We start from the raw sequence: 13,582 nt of genomic DNA on the forward strand, positions 1-13,582 counted from the left end.
GGGGGGGGGGGGGGGGGGGGGGGCGGGGCGAGTTAATCATGAATTTGAAAATTTAGGTGCTAAATTTGGGCAGCGGATATAACGCCGAAAATGGACGCGATAATAACGACGGTAATAATACCGATAATAACAGCGGATAGAGTCGCGATAATACTTTAAACACAGAACCCTCCCCCCCCCGGTCCTCTCTTTTGTTTCTCTCATTGAATTTACACCACCTCTTTATAAAACGCGGTAAAACAACGTGACAAACACTTGGAGATTATCATAGTGACGTGCTACAGATAATCAAAAACCGTTGTGGCCATATGTGCATCTACTACTCCTCGAACGCCCCACCTCTGCCCTGCCCACACCAACACCAATAAACATCATCGTGATAAGTTGGGACACTACAAAATGCAAAACACACATGCTCAAGCACACATGCACAGAAGCAATATAAAGCTTGGCTAATGAGTGGGGCTATATATCATGATGGTACAATAGTCACTAGAGCCCCGACCATATTTAGCACAATACTCGAGCTGCCAAGCTCTATAATTACACTGTGTGATGAGGAAGGTACCGATAGTATGTCGAGCATGACAGAAACTTCCATCCTACCATTCCACAATCTTTTTAAGGTCGCTATTTTGGTCACAATATTAATGCCAGGGGAAGCATAAGTTGGCACCGTGGCTAGCAAGCTAATATTTCTCTATTGTCACAAACTACTGTATGCTCCTAGAAAGAGTCTGAAATTTTGACTCGAGGAGCAAAATATGGCTAAGTTCTGAGTAAAAGCATTTATGTACCCTTTTAAGGCTTGAAGGCCCTTTGTTGCTAGCTAGAAACTTTCTACTAAAAAATGATAGCTAGCCAAAGTACGATGGATTTAAGATGTGGCATACTCCCGACTGGTATTGCATCGACCAAAGACAATAGTAAAAGGCCCAATGGATCCTACTGGTAGCCTTGGGGGTGAGATGAGAGACAAGAGGTCAACCAATTGTCATGATGATGAAGATGATGAGATGGAGGATGACGAACTCGAAGATGATGAAGCTGCCAATGCATCCACAAACGACAATTCTGTTTCTCTCTTTATCGGATTAGGAGCGATGGGCTTAGAATTGGATGATGCTTCATGTAGAGATCTTTTGAAAGATGATTCATAAACATTTTGTAGTTATGAAGTTTTTTGATCGTGTAATCCATTTACCTCTCTCTCCCTCCTCTTTCTCTCTTTAGATTTGAGAATATGCTCAATTATGTTAATCAATTGACAATGATTATTTTAGTTGTAAACAAGGGTAATCTTAGGCTGGGTTCAGATGAGGCTGGAGGAAGAAAGACTTTTTGCAGGTCTATCGCCGCCTCGTCTAAACGGTGTTGGTGGAAGAAGAGCAAAAAATAGAGAGAGGTGGAGAGAGGTCAGCAGCTCTTCCGAGGGGGGGGGGGGGGGGGGGGGGGGGGGGTGCCGGAAGAAAAATGGCGGGCCCAGAGGAAGGTGATATCTACTACAGCAAATAGGCTTTTGCCCCGCAACTTAAACCCCTCGTGGAAAGCATTTCCGCCGTAGAGTCTGGACTAGGCCTTATATCCCCCGCCTCCTTTTCCCCCCCCCCCTCTCTCTCTCTCTCTCTCTCTCTCTCTCTCTCTCTCTCTCTCTCTCTTTCTCTTCATTTTTATAATTGAAAATTATATACAATACTCTTTAAATATTTTTGAGAGGAGGGAAACACCAAAATTTGTGGGGGGGGGGAGGGGGCGCTAATCTAGAATTTGAAAATTTAGGCACTAAATTTGGGCAGCGGATATAACGTAGAAAATGGACGCGATAATAACGGCGATAATAATATCGATAATAACAGCGGATACAGTGGTGATAATACTTTAAACACAAAACCCCCCCCCCCCCCCCCCCCCCCCCCCCCCCCCCCCCCCCCCCCCCCTCTCTTTTGTTTCTCTCATTGAATTTACACCACCTCTCTACAAAACGCGGTAAAACAACGCGGTAAACGCTTGGAGATTTTCATAGTGACGTGCTACAGAATCAAAAACCATTGTGGCCATATGTGCATCTATTGCTCCTCCAACGTCCCACCTCTGCCCCACCCACACCAACACCAATAAACACCATCGTGATAAGCAGGGACACTACAAAATGAAAAACACACATGCTCAAGCACACAGGCACAGAAGCAATATAAAGCTTGGCTAACAAGTGGGGCTATATATCATGATGGTACAATAGTCACTAGAGCCCTGTCGATATTTAGCACAATACTCGAGCTCCCAGGCTCTATAATTACACCCTGTGATGAGGAAGGTACTGATAGTATGTCGAGCATGACAGAAACTTCCATCCTACCATTCCACAATCTTTTTAAGGTCGCTATTTTGGTCACAATATTAATGCAAGGGGAAGCATAAGTTGGCACCGTGGCTAGCAAGCTAATATTTCTCTATTGTCATAAACTACTGAATTCAGGTGCTCTTAATATGCTCTAGAAAGAGTTTGAAAACCTGACTCGTGAAGCAAAATATGGCTATTTTCTGAGTAAAAGCATTTATGTACCCTTTTAAGGCTTGAAGACCCTTTGTTGCTCGCCCAAGAGAGAGAGGGGGCTGATTTTTGCAAGGCATTATCACACACACACACTCACACAATCTCATGTGCGAAGAAAAGAAGACTATCTCTTCCCAAGCTTTAATGGAGAGCTCATCACCTACTCCAAGCTTGTGAGATAGAAGCCTACATCGACATACTCTTGGCATGTGGATGCAAATCCAACCAAGAGCCAAGCTTCAATGCATGCTCATCTCCTCAGCTACCAAGCTAATTACTAAGCTAAGCTATGCTAATATGAGTGATTATGTGAGGAGATGTACATCTTTCTCGTAAGATACTCCTTCTTCCTCTCAATCTACTCTCATACCCTGCTAGCTCTCACCATCTTTGAAGGTGTGTGAGGTCTTGGGTCTGAGACCGGGGACAATTGATGTTGTGTTTGCTAAGTGTTTTTCTTAGTGCATGAATCTTTCATCTTCATTGCACTAGCTAGTCTTGAAGGAACACAAAGAATTGTATTGTACAATGTCTCTTTTGATGGGAGAAACCATAATACAAATCCTTTTGGAGGGGGGACCGGCTCCATGCAAATCCGGTCCTCAATTGTTGTCAATAGCTTAATTTCTCTCTCTTTTGAAAGTATTATTTGTTGAACTTATATGTGAAGCTACTCAATATATGGCTTCTCTATATATGGCACCCAGGTCCCCTCTATATATACATCATCTCATGTGTGTATTCTACACACTTTGGGGTTCTACTTCTGTGCTCTCTCCTTCTCTCTCAACATGGTATCAGAGCAGTACGTTTTTGTTTTCGATTTTTCTCCTGATCAAAATCGATTTTGCAGAAACTATTCTCAAGAGGGATCGGAATCGATGTGGTCTACAACTTTGCAGAAGGAAGTTTCTTCAAATTCTGCACCGATTTTGAGTTATCGTTCACGGACTGCGTACATACCTGAAAAACAACTTCCGCGTTTTGTTTTTGATTTTTCTGCTAATTGAAAACGATTTTGCAGAAACTACCCGTTGCAGAGACCGGAATCGATGTGGTCTACAACTTTGCAGAAGGAAGTTTTTTCAAATTCTGCACCGATTTTGAGTTATCGTTCGCGGACTGCGTATATACCTAAAAAGCAACTTCCGCTTTTTGTTTTTGATTTTTCTGCTAATTGGAAACGATTTTGCAGAAACTACCCGCTACAAAGACCGGAATGGATGTGGTCTACAACTTTGCAGAAGGAAGTGTTTTTCAAATTCTGCACCGATTTTGAGTTATCGTTCGCGGACTGCGTACATACCTAAAAAGCAACTTTCGCTTTTTGTTTTTGATTTTTCTTCTAATTGGAAACGATTTTGCAGAAACTACCCGCGTGAGAGACCGGAATCGATGTGTTCTACAACTTTGCAGAAGGAAGTGTTTTTCAAATTCTGCACCGATTTTGAGTTATCGTTCGCGGACTGCGTACATACCTGAAAAGCAACTTCCGCTTTTTGTTTTTTATTTTTCTGCTTATTGAAAACGATTTTGCAGAAACTACCCGCGTGAGAGACCGGAATCGATGTGTTCTACAACTTTGCAGAAGAAACTACCCGCTATGGGAGACCGGAATCGATGTGGTCTATAACTTTGCAGAAGGAAGTTTCTCTAAATTCTGCACTGATTTTGGGTTATCGTCTCGGACTGCGAATATGTTTGAAAATCAAAATTTTACTTTTTGCTTTTGATTTTTCTCATAATTCAAAACTTCTCAATTATATTTTTCTTCATCAATCATATATTTGTTACTGGCGTAACTTTGCTGCAGAAGCCAGTTACACATCGTTCCGATTCAGTCGAGCCGTTGATGATCGTCCAAATTCTATCGAGCTACTCTTGGTACATGATCTTTTGTTATATGATATACTCGTTCATTGATTCTCGTATAATTATTCTTTTAGAGATATAGTTTACGTCGTTTTATTGATAATTTCTCATTGATACCATAGTGATTTTGATGGTACCATGATGATGTTTTGTTAATACTTTGGTCATGGTGATTTTCGTTGATACCATGATGATATGCCATTGATACCATGGTTATTCTCGGTGGTGCCATGATGATATTTCATTGATACCATGGTTATTCTCGGTGATGCCATGATCATGTTTCGTTGATACCATGGTTATTCTCGGTGATGCCATGATGTTGTTTCGTTGATTCCATGGTGATTTTTGTTGATACCATGATGATGTTTTGTTGATACCATGATGTTGTTTCGTTGATACCATGGTTATTCTCGGTGATGCCATGATGATGTTTCGTTGATACCATGGTTATTCTCGGTGATGCCATAATGTTGTTTCGTTGATACAATGATTATTCTCGGTGATATCATGATGCTTTTCGTTGATACCATGGTCATTTATTCATTTTTATTGATATAATGATGATATTTTGTTAATACTTTGATGGTATTCATTGATCACTACATTGATAAATGTTGTTTTATGTAGTATATACACATATCATTTGTATCACGTAATCACACATTTTGTACTTTTACGTTTATACTTTATGTACCATATGTTGTCGTGCGTATATATGTCGTCAAAAGAGTGGCGTCGCGAACCATCTCTTATGGCATTGTGAACGTAATTATTTCATTAACGATGCTAATAATTTTCATGACATGTTCTTTTTGGAGTCTATGATCTATGTAGGATTGATCAAAGAATTGATTTTATGAAGACAAACTTGGTGACAATAAAAGATTTATGAAGATATGTTTGGTGATGCCATATTGATGACAACATGAAGACATGTTTGGTGATGCGATATTGATGACAAGCTACACAGCAGATTCACGGAGACACTTTTGATTACAAGCTAATCGATAGCTTTTATACCTCTTTATTGAACCTTTGTATTCATTATTGTATATGATAGGATAGGAGTAATGTAACTCCTCATAAAACATTCATTGTAAAAGGAGTGATGTAGCTCCTCGTAAACATTTGTATATTTAATGATTTTTATAATATAACGGTGGGTGTATATAGAGCTGTGGGTTTTTCCCTTGATCCCCCAAGGGTTTTTTCATCCACAGTTAGGGACCCTTATTTAAGCGGGGGTGTTGAGCTTATATGTGAAGCTACTCAATATATGGCTTCTCTATATATGGCACCCAGGTCCCCTCTATATATACATCATCTCATGTGTGTATTCTACACACTTTGGGGTTCTACTTCTGTGCTCTCTCCTTCTCTCTCAACATTATTCATGCTATCTAACTAGGTGTTATGATTTTTGTTGCTCTCTCCATCCAAGCACTCTTGTAATTCTCATTAGGAATCTATTCTAATGAAATGCCCACTATGTTCATGCTAATTTCCGCTACACACAAGTTTTTAGGCCATTAAATGTTACAAGTGATGATTGTAGCAGTGATGATGAGGTTGAGTCAGACATAGAAGATGAGGTTGCTTGCACTGACTGGTTGGGTATACCATTGGGTTGCCTCATAAAGGATTGTCTTGAAAATGGTTTGATTAAAGAGATCCAAATTCTTGGTTCTTCCTCAAATCTATGTCTATAATAATTTGTAGATTATACATATTCTTTAAAATAGTCACGAGTGAGGAGTAATCAATGCAGCTTCTCTAGGATTGTCTACAAACTTCTTTTCTAGCCAGTGGATCTTGCATCATCCATACTAAACCTGCCTTTAGAGTTTCAGCAGGATAGACTACTGAAATTCTAATAATAGCTGGATGCCAAAAGATTACGGAAAAATTGTAAGACTTCTAGGCATCTCAATGGTCTTCCATGTATCAATGGCACAAATATGAAATTGGGTTCTTGAGAAATCCAAGATGAAATTTTTTTGTTGGCAGTCTACGCAGCATTCATTATACTCTGCTAATTTTTTATATATCCTGTTGGGAACTTGCAAAAAGCAATTTGAATAAGGCAATAGGCCTTGCTATAATATTTTTGTGGGGAGGCGGTAACTTTGCCAATAGAGTCCCCAAAGTTTCCTGGAACATCTCTTCCTCACCCAAAAGTAATGGAGGACTTGGTATACTTCACTTAGAGGCTCAAGCGACCAAATTGGCAGCTAAATGGATTTTAAGAGTTGCAACCTATGATGATTATTAAGCAACGCTAATTAAAAATAATGTGAGTAAGTTCTCCCTGCAGTAGTATAAAGCTTGGAAAGAGCTGGACCCGATGGATCTCATTATTGCACCTACTCCAATCAAACCTATAGGATCTACCCTCATTTGCAGCTTATGGAATGCATGGTTTTCTCTGAAACACAAATGGAAACCATCTTTGGACCTTATGTGTTCTAGAGAATTCTTAGAAGACTCCTTATTGTATGGACATCATGTCAGCTCAGATGGGACTGATATCTCTAGAAGGGATCGGGATCATATCATCTTCAAAAAGGGTATTATTAGATGTTGGAAGCATCATGTGTAAGGGACAACTTTTTACTTTCTAAAGAAATTCTTGCTAACCATTTTCAACTCTCTTTTGCTTGCTAATTTTCTAAGCTTCAAGATTCAAAAGTACCAAAAACTTCCGGATATCACCTCATACAATGCTCCTTTTACATTGATGAAAACTTGTGCGCAAATCTACTCTCCAGTTGTCAACTAGTCTCTAAAAGTAAAGCTTAGCTCAAGGTGGGGGCTAAATTGGAGTGCTAGGCAGTGACGACGCAGATTTCAATGTGTGTGGCCCTTCACTATTGCTATCAAACAAAACACTCTCCATAGCTCATCCTTCACCATAGCCTCTAAATAGGCAGTAACGTACTTAGGTTTGGTATTAAATCAGGCATCTGCATGGTTGAATCAATCATCCACCTCTTTTTTCACTACCGAAAGAATGAGCCTTGCTCCGCCAAATCTTTGGAGGAAAATGCACTTCCCTTTACATGGAAAGAGCTCCTACTGGGGGGAATGCAAAAATGTGGATATCAATGGTATTCTCTAATGGCCAAATGTTATGTAAACTCCAAAAGTTTATGCTTGGAGTCCCATCCTTTCTTTAATGGAAAGATATCCCATGATGAATGTTCCCCTTTATGGATGCCAAAAGTTTATGCTTGGAGTCCATCCTGTCTTTGGTAGGAAGATAACCCATGATGAATGTTCCCCTTTATGGATGTGTGTGACTTCCTCCTTACTTTTAGCCGGGGTTTCCCTCCCCCTTCTTGAGGGAAATTTGTACCTTTTATTTTCTTAATTCAACTTTCCACCTTTTCAACCAAAAAAAAAAAAAACTTGTGCTACCTCTCGTTCGTCGAGTAGTCCATCAAGTCACCCATTAGTCTTTTGGAGTCTGGATTGGAAAGTCAAGAATGGATATAAGAGATATTGATAGCAAGCAATGGATAAAATGCAAGCTGAAACCTCCGGATAGATAAATGTGCCATCTTGCAAGATAATTGTCTTTGCAGGTCTCCTAATTTGTGGATGCAACCTTTCAACAAAAAATATGTATTCAATCATGAGATCCTGCATGCTCTTCCATGCTGCTTGCTTGCACCACGACCTGTGCTCGCTCCGGCTTATTTAGTGCGGCCATGCCGTCTTTGTACCCATTACCATCCTCTGGGTCCTAAACATGCTACAGATAATCAAAAACCATTGTGGCCATATGTGCATCTACTGCTCCTCCAACGTCCCACCTCTGCCTTGCCCACACCAACACCAATAAACACCATCGTGATAAGCTGGGACACTACAAAATGCAAAACACATACTCAAGCACACATGCACAGAAGCAATATAAAGCTTGGCTAACGAGTGGGGCTATATATCATGATGGTACAATAGTCACTAGAGCCCCGTCGATATTTGGCACAATACTTGAGCTCTCGGGCTCTATAATTACACTGTGTGATGAGGAAGGTACCCGAGCATGTCAGAAACTTCCATCCTACCATTCCACAGTCTTTTTAAGGTCGCTATTTTGGTCACAATAATATTAATGCCAGGGGAGGCTCCTAGAAAGGGGAGGCTCCTAGAAAGAGTCTGAAAACCTGACTCGGGGAGCTAAGTTTGAAAACCTGACTCGGGGAGCTAAGTTCTGAGTAAAAGCATTTATGTACCCTTTTAAGGCTTGAAGGCCCTTTGTTGCTAGCTAGAAACTTTTCTACTAAAAAATGGTAGCTAGCCAAAGTACGATGGATTTAAGATGTGGCATACTCCCGACTCGTATTGCATCGACCAAAGACAATAGTCAAAGGCCCAATGGCTCCTACTGGTAGTAGCCTTGGGGGTGAGATGAGAGACAAGAGGTCAACCAATTGACAACCAATTAGAAAAAATTACTCCTTAAAAAGTAAAGTCTGGTCAGTAGCACAAAAAACATATATTGGAAGTGAAACCCTGTGCATCAAACATTTATGGTACAAAAAACACTAAATTGAGACGCAGGCTTGCAAAACTGTCAATGAATTCTCTTATTTTATGTATTTGCTTTGCTGCGCCGCGAGCATGAAATACAAGCAAAAAGTGGCCGGAAGGCCGGAAGGTAAGCTCCTGTTGCAGCTCTTATTTATCGACATCGACACACATGACACCCGACTACTGCTGTCTACATTCTTCATAGCACCTCAAGAGAAGCCAGGGCCCAAGCTGGCAGCTCACGTTGATGCTTCCTTCTCTCTTCCTCCTCGCGCCTCCGCCTCTGCTCCTCCTCCTCCCTCCTGCGCTCTTCTTCACGCCTGCGCCTCTCCTCTTCCTCCTCCGGCCGTCTCCTCCCGCTCTTCATCTTCACGTCGTTTCTGCTGCTCTTCGCTCTCCTTTTTGCTTACGCTTTTGTATCTCCCATTGCCCCGGCCACCCCGTCCACCTCTTTTGGAGGGGGGGAAGAAGACCTCCTCATCCCTGCCAAGTTCTCTGAGCTGCTCTTCATCCACATTGAAGGCGGCAGCGGTGACTTGCTTGGGGATACCACGATAGACTGAGTTCTTGCCTGCCAGGAAGGTGGTGCGAGGGCTGCAAAAACATTCAGGATATCAAGCTGGATGCACTAAGTAAATGCATGCATTATCATTGAACACTGTGCAACAACATGATGGCCACGACTACATGGACATGATGTCAGCAATGTTCAAAACAAACCTTGATGATGTAACTAGCTCGATCCATTCCAGTCCTTGGTCCCCTGCAATTTTCACTGAAGGGAAGAACTGAGGAATAACTAGCACAGTGCCCTCGCGCACTTCTTGATCGAACACATTCTCCCCGTCTCCGCTCGCCACTTGCACTCGCCCGTTCCCTCGAATGAAGTAGAAAATTTGGTGCCCATTGCGCACGAACGAAGGCGCCATCATTGCATTCTGATGGAAGCCAGAATTCAACATTAGACTGTCAATTCTTTATTAATCACCGTCTTAATCCTTTTTAAGTATCTAATCGCTTTGTAATTAAAACAAAACTTAAAAGCTATTTAATAATTACCTTCTCCAAGGAAACCTTGACCGCGCTAAATCCAATCTGATGCAAAGCAGGCAGCTTATGGCAATTGACCCTATTGAGAGCTCCACCATTTTTTACGTAGAAGTCCGGAAATTCATCCCTTATGCTGTACTTAAGCTCCTCGAAGTGGAAAGGGCCTGAAGTTTCCTTCAAGGTGTTTCTCTCGTCCTCTTCCTCTCTCCGGCTGCGCCTCTCAGGTATCTGTGGGAAGTGGATCTTTTGCTTCGCTTTCACAATGCCTGCTTCATTTTGGCGCTCAAGGAGAGACTGGATCGTTTGCTCGTCGACGCCCCATGCGGTGGCGAGAGTGTCTTTGCTGAATCCATGAAGCACAGATCCAAACCTGGCCTGCTTGCTACCAGCAAGTCCAAATTGCTGCATACAAAAGTCCACTCTTATCATTTAACAGCACTTTTTCATTGATTCCACTTTTACCAGCAGTAAATAACTAATCATGTTATAATTCATTCACAATATCCAGATCTCATATAGCACTGGCTAATGCCTAAGTGCTCGCACGGGGCTTGCTAATTACATGAAAGCGCCCTGGATTGGCTCCGTAGCTGGTATCGCCTGCGCATAGAATGCGGTGACGCTCATTGCCATCATTATACCACCAGTAAACGGTTCCCTTGGGCAGGGCAACGACATCCCCCCGCTGCACTTTCCGAATGTAAGTTCGCCGATACTCGCTCTCAGCACCAGGGATGACAGCGCCCATTTTACCGGACCCTGCACCGCAAATTACAATTACCATTCCGCAAGAGCTAAGCAAGAGAGACCATTAATCACAAACTACAAAGGTAATATAAAAAAGGACCTTGCAAAACATAAGCAATCTTGTCTGCATCCGAATACTGCGGCACCAGCAACCCATTCTCTTCCAGCTCAAGCTCCGCTATGCCCACATGCGCATTGCGAATGGCATCGATCTCTTCACTCCAAACACGAAGACGTCCCCCCTCTGACTGAAGCTGTTCGCGAGGCCGGCCGAGCTCGATTTGAGGATAGCCACGCTCTTCTTTCTCCTCGCGGCCACGATGACGACGTCTTCCCCTTTCCTCTTCCTCGCGCTCACGAGGCTCCATCTCCCTGCCACCACGACTAACCTCGCAAGAGGCAAAGGAGGTGGTCAAGAGACCAAGGAGCAGAAGAAGACTAAGCACTAGATTCCCTGCGCGCGCCATAGCTACAACTGATCTAGTGGGCACAGCTTCACTCTGCTAGCTATACGCATGAAAGCAGGAGTGCAGTGGTCGCCTTTTATAGTAGCACGCAGCTGGAAGATGAGTTTGGAAACAGCATGCCGTGCGCAGTGTCGATACGCGGCCTCTGCTCTCAATTTGGAAAAGTCCGCTCTTCATGACATGCAACTCTCTTTTTTAAAACTCAAATTTTCCTTGGGTGAGGGGCTGTCGAGGGTCACGGGTTGGGGGGCTTGGAGGGCGGGAGTCTGTGGGAGGGGAAGGGTTTGGTTAATGGAGTTCTATTGCGTGGTAGTTCACGAACCGCGCCCAAATATCGTTGACTTTTGGTCCAAAGAGGATGGTGTCCATTGTGAAGAATCTTGTATAAAACACGGCACCACCGTCACTTGGATTCTTCACAATGGATAGTTAATCCAAGTGACGGCGTCGTTAACGACCTGCCTTGGCTATTGATGATTAAGTTGTACTCAAAGCTTTACTGAAGGTTTATTGATGATTAGGGTGCATGATTGTTGATTCTATATGCGTCTGTTGATCTCTCTCTCACACATCTCTCACAGCCAGAGGCCCCGCACCTTCCCGGCTCACCTTTCGAACACATATCCCCCGACAACAGAAGGATGGCAGTATATATCACTATGTATCATAGACTCTATATTTTAGAAACACTATGGATGTCATTTTTGGAAGGAAATATAGGATTGGTTTATGATCTTATAGGTCAACAGCTGGATGAAAGAATCTAACATGGCTAAATTGCATGGCTCATATTCTTCACAATGGACACCACCCGCTTTGTCCATTCTGGTTAATTTGCATGCCGTCATTTGGATTAACTTAAAACTAACGATTTTAAGCTCCTTACAAAGATTAAGCGGGCTGTTAACGGCACCATGACTTAACAATAAAATTAACAAATTTTAAGTTGATGGTGATGATGATTGAGATTGAGTTAACTGAGAAAAAGAGCGTTGACGATGATAACGAGCGCGATTGCTCCCTCTGTTCTCCTTTGCTGCTCTTCACTCTGCCTTAATTACCAAAAAACTCTCCTCTTGCTACCTTCTTTATGTCCTTCCAATGTTGAGAGAGAATAAAAACGAGGTTATGCCCTTCTTTTACCTTCTCTCTTCTTTTAATATGCTCCCTAAATGATGTTAATGCCCTTAAGAACCTCCTGAATGCTCCCTTCAGATCCTCTTTCCCTGCTTACTCTCCTTGAAGCTGAATGTGAGGGAGATCTGGGAGCTTGAGGGTGTGCGAGAGAGACAAGTAAAAAACTTAGTATATCCAACTTCTATGGATCTTGAGCTCCCTAAAAGAGTATATTAGAGCTTAAAGGTTATAATTATGAGGGCAAAAAGCTAAGGGAGATCGGCTATGACGGTGAGAGGAAGATAGGAGAGCATAGGGTTGTGTGAGATTTGGGGAAGAGAGATTTTCTAGCTTTAGAGAGCAACAAAACGAACTATGGTGGGTTCGGCCTACGGGAGAGAGATAGAGAGCTTTTTAGCAACATATTTTGACTTAGGAATGAAAAATCTGAGAGAGTTCTTAAATGATGAGCTTATCTTCTTTTTATAGTCTCCCCATTTGCATGCTAATTGGCAATTCTAGTTATAGCCAAAATCCCCCCCCCCCGGACTAGCACTAGCACTATGGTTGCGCCATAGCTTGCTGGTCATAATTCACTTCATGCTTGCGCTCGTCTGAGCCTCGTGCAGGCCGTTGCGAGCTTAAATGCTCCCTCGCTGCTCTACCTCACGCCATGCCCCATCTTTTCTTCTCTTTGTTCGTGTTAAAGATTTAACCCCCCCATTGGGTAGCCATTTTGTGGCAACATCGGGTAGCCTTTGCCCTCCACATTTTGTTTACATGCCGACCATGGCATTGCCTAGCACAACGTGGTTCTCCAATATGTCGACCAATGCTTTGCGTAGCACAACATTCAAGACACAAAGCTCATCAAGCAACTCTCACTATTTTCAATCTTCAACATCTTATTGAGTTGGACTCCGTTTGACATGTCGTCAATCCCTATAGCCTTCCTGTACCACATAGAATGACCACAAATCCTGGCAAGGATCAAACCACCGATAAAATCAAGCCAAAAATGATCCAAAATCTAGTAAGTTATTCTTGACTAAAACAATAAGCTTTCTTGCTATATACAAATTGTTTAGGCCAATTATTGGTCTTTTGTTTGTGCTTTTTCTCAAATTTTGACCAAAGTTTACCATATAATTAGAAACAGAATACGAAAGGACTTCATGTATGGAGTATATAACAGAATATGGGGTTACTTTTCGCCCTAGCATGACTTGATCCCCCT

General features: G+C 42.3%; 1 pseudogene across 1 annotated transcript; it reads right to left on the reverse strand.

Annotated features, from left to right (window-relative positions):
- Positions 1 to 8,997: 8,997 nt before the first annotated feature.
- LOC147419766 (11S globulin seed storage protein Ana o 2.0101-like) lies at positions 8,998 to 11,270 on the reverse strand (annotated as a pseudogene). Its single transcript, XR_015187168.1, has 5 exons — positions 10,863 to 11,270; positions 10,578 to 10,774; positions 10,025 to 10,417; positions 9,686 to 9,903; positions 8,998 to 9,559 (listed from the first exon to the last, which is right to left on the reverse strand). The product of XR_015187168.1 is annotated as an 11S globulin seed storage protein Ana o 2.0101-like (transcript).
- Positions 11,271 to 13,582: the final 2,312 nt, after the last annotated feature.

This window comes from Adiantum capillus-veneris, chromosome 29 (genome assembly GCF_014529385.1).
Source record: "Adiantum capillus-veneris isolate H3 chromosome 29, ASM1452938v2, whole genome shotgun sequence".
Classification (NCBI taxonomy): Eukaryota; Viridiplantae; Streptophyta; class Polypodiopsida; order Polypodiales; family Pteridaceae; genus Adiantum; species Adiantum capillus-veneris.